A 2489-nucleotide genomic window follows, 5' to 3' on the forward strand; every position below is an offset into this window, starting at 1 on the left:
GCTCCGGCTAGCGCTCCCCCCTCGCCTCAGCCGTGTGAACGCGCCCATTGGCCGCGAGGCGTTTCGGGGGCTGTCACTCCCCGCCGGAGACACCTTGCAGCTTGATTAACGCGAATTAATTGCCGCCCGTGTCCCCGCGCTTTCCGGGCGGTTTCCGCCCTCTTTGCTGTCATTATGGCGCTGATGGGGCTCTTAATGGGGTGATTAGCCGCGGGGGGGTCGGGGGCACACGGAGGGTTGCTGCTTTCTGCTCGCCTCCCCGCAATTAACTGCTCCGCCGCTCGCTCCGAGCAGGGAAAGTTTTGCTGAGCGTTCGAAATACAAAATAATAATAATAATAAAAAACGAACGGTGAGGAAAAGTGCTGAAACCCTTCCCGAAGCCTCAACGCAGAGGCGGCAGCTCTGAGCCCGAGCTGAGCTTCGGAACTGCGGATTTCGTTGAATCCATTCGTTGAAATCCGTTGCGAACGGGCGGAGAGCCTTTTGCAAAAGCAAACGCGGGGCCACCGTGTGCCGAACTCCGGAGCGGCGGCGCTGCCGTCAGTTCGGCAATTACCCCTCCAACGAACGCCCCGGCCTGGCTGGAGCTGCACGCCCCGCACAGTTTCTCTTTTCCCCCTCCCGCCCCGTCGGGACATTTCGCCGCTCTCGCACGGCTCCCACCTTCCGACCGCTCCGACCGCTCCTGCCTCCTCCCGGACTCTTTTCCTGGGGTCAGACAAGAGGAAAACGTCCGCGCCCGCGTGCGTGGAGCCGTGCTATTTGAGAGAGATACTGCGGCTTAATTCTCAAATAGTCGATTTCTTCCTTTTCCCCCCTTCCCGGCCGGGCAGCTGCATCTTGTCCCTCTTCCAAAGCCGCTCTCGGCCGGCAGCTTGGAGGCGGCAGGGCCCTCCCGGGCCGCACGGCTGCCAGCTGTCGGGCAGCGGCCAGGCAGGGCCCCCCACCTCCTGCCCTCCGCCCCGGCTCAGGGCTGGCTGTGAGCGGGGCAGGGAACAAAGGAGCCCCGCAGGTGGACAGGGACGGGAGGAAAGCCCCGTCAGTCCCTCCTCTGCCCCAAATCTGGGGGTGCAATGGACCTGTCTCGAGGCTGCACGTCCCCCCATGTTCTCGTATTAGGAGAAATTCCTCCTGTGAAAGGATGGTCAGGCATTGGCACAGCTGCCCGGGGAGTGGTGCAGTCACCGTCCCTGGAGGTGTTCCAGAACCACAGTGATGTGGCACTGAGGGATGTGTCAGTGGGTATGGTGGGGTGGGTTGGGGTTGGATTTGGGGATCTTAGAGGTCTTCTCCAACCTGAATGATTCTGTGATTCTATGATTCATCTGTTGGCATTGCTTTCACAGCATCCACCAGATTGAGAGATGCACAGGAACTGGTCCCAGTGAGAAACGGGGCAAAGACCCCCATGGGGTTTTCCAGCTCTCTGCAGCATGCTAGGCTCTGGTAACCCACCCAATCCAACCGTAGCACCCTGTTCAGGATGGAAATGGGCACTTGGAACAGCACAGAGGTTGGGTTTGGGGCCAAGAATGGGAGCCAGAAGATGGATCACGGATGGGATTGGGATTGTGTTATAATCACACACGTAGGGAACTGATTTGAATGGTGAGTCTGATGCTGGCATTCCCTCTCTTGAGTGGAGCACTGGCCCTCAGGGAGTCACAAGGAGATCTCCAGTTCAACTCTGCTCTCTGTGCAAAGTTATGGGGTGCAGGCAGAGGGGGTCCAGTCCTCACTCCTGAGTGCACACAGTATTGTGCCATGCCCAGGCAAGGCCCCGTGTCTCTCTGTGGCTACATTTGGTGTTCTCAGCAGCTACAGGTGCTCTCACTGCTCATGTCCCAATGTCAGTGTGGCTGACATTCATTAAAATGAATTATTAATATTATTATTATTTCAAAACTGGACTCTCCAAGGCAGAAGTGTCCCCCATTTTGCCAGTGCATGGCATCCCAGCATTCAGCAGGTAGGAGCTCATTAATTCAAGTGGTGACACTGTCAATGTGGGTCTACCCCAGATGCAAGCTTTCTCCTTTGGTTGAGCTGAATCCTGCAGAACCCTGGGGCACCTGAGGCCGTGCAGGACCTTAGAGGGTAAATCCCCATACAGCAGAGCCCAAGTTCATCCTGGCAGCCCCTCTTTCATGAAGGCTGAAAAGCAGCTTAGGAGCAGTCCCAGGGGTGAAGCTGGTGGAGCACCAGGACATGCTGCCCCGTGTCCCACTGGCCAGATGGATCCCAAATGGTTTATTCAACACGGGTGTCCCCATCCCTGTCAGCCCCTGCTCTGCAGCCATGGTGTCCCTGGAGGAGCGGGATCTGCTGGCCGTGGCAGGGCTCGCACCTCCACATCGGGGTGAGGGACAAGGGATGCTGTGCTGCGCTGCTGTCTCCGCAGGATTGAGCTCTTTCAGTTCCAACACCTTGTCGTTTTCCTACAAAGCAGACCTAGCTGCCCTGAAAACCCATTTCCTCGGGGCGCCG

Source organism: Lagopus leucura, unplaced genomic scaffold, assembly GCF_019238085.1.
Source record: "Lagopus leucura isolate 7727_CA_CO unplaced genomic scaffold, USGS_WTPT01 Super-Scaffold_100022, whole genome shotgun sequence".
Taxonomy (NCBI): domain Eukaryota; kingdom Metazoa; phylum Chordata; class Aves; order Galliformes; family Phasianidae; genus Lagopus; species Lagopus leucura.